We start from the raw sequence: 1,496 nt of genomic DNA on the forward strand, positions 1-1,496 counted from the left end.
TTGAATTTCAAAAATAAATAAGGATAAGGTTTTTTTTTAATTCCACAGTTCTTTACCATAAAATGTAAACGTTTGTTCATTTTATGTTCAGAAGCTCCCTTCATATAGATGTGTAATTCTGAAGAACAATTGCTCCTTTCCCAGAGTGGCCCAAGGAGCCATGCTAAGTACATGGGACCATGGAACGAGCCACCGAGTACTACGGTTGATCCTCTCTGCCCCAGCCTTGCCCCGGAGTTTGAGGGTATATATTTAAATACCTGGTAATTTACTCTTAAAATTGTAAAATAAACTCTTCTGAGGATGACAGAGAGGCAGAGAGAGAAAGAGATAGAGAGACAGAGGCAGAAACAAAGAGACAAAGAGAGAAAGACAGAGACAGACAGAGAAGCAGAGAGAGAGACAGAGAGACAGAGAAACAGAGAGAGAGACAGAGACAGAGACAAAGACAGAGAGACAGATAAAGAGACAGAGAGACAGAGAGACAGAGAAACAGAGACAGAGGCAGAAACAAAGAGACAAAGAGAGAAAGACAGAGACAGAGAGACAGAGAAGCAGAGAGAGACAGAGAGACAGAGAAACAGAGAGACAGAGACAGAGACAAAGACAGAGAGACAGATAAAGACACAGAGAGACAGAGAGACAGAGAAACAGAGACAGAGGCAGAAACAAAGAGACAAAGAGAGAAAGACAGAGACAGAGAGACAGAGAAACAGAGAGAGAGAGACAGAGACAAAGAGGCAGAGAAAGAGACAGAGAGACAGAGGCAGAAACAAAGAGATAAAGAGAGAAAGACAGAGACAGAGAGACAGAGAAACAGAGAGAGACAGAGAGAGAAAGAGACAGAGAGACAGAGAAACCGAGACAGAGGCAGAAACAAAGAGACAAAGAGAGACAGAGACAGAAAGAGAGAGAGAGACAGAGACAGAAATAAGAGCCTATCTTGGTCTTCTCAGGTCCCATACAAAATAGCCCCCACCAGGGTGCTTAAGCAGCACAGCTCTGTTTCCCACAGTACCTCGGGACTAGCAAGGTGACCAAGACACCTGTGCAGTCAGTTCCAAGTTTGCAAACAGCTATTGCCCTTCTTGCTATGTCCCTCAGTGTGCGCAGGCAGAATAAGAGACAGACAGATGGATGGATGGACAGATGGACAGACAGGCAGAAATTGTTCTTTAAAGGGACCCAGTCTCATCTGACTCTGGTGACCTCCTTGTACTCTGACTGTCTCCCAAAGGCTCACAAACATCACCATGTTGAGGTTAGGGCAGTCACACATGACATTGGCAAACTGGAGCTCTCGGTCCTATCAGGTGGCAATGTTTTCAGTGAAAGCCAGTGTTCCATCTAAGTTGCATTCTCTCTGCTTGGGAGTTCTTCAGTCTGTCCTCTCTCCCAGGCACCACAGCAAACCACTTCCCGGCTCTGCACAGTAAGGACTGACTGTCCGTGCGTCCTTCTGTTTTAAATGGGAGCAGAGATGGTTACAAACTTCA

Source organism: Rattus norvegicus, chromosome 17 (assembly GCF_021556685.1).
Source record: "Rattus norvegicus strain SHRSP/BbbUtx chromosome 17, alternate assembly SHRSP_T2T, whole genome shotgun sequence".
NCBI lineage: Eukaryota > Metazoa > Chordata > Mammalia > Rodentia > Muridae > Rattus > Rattus norvegicus.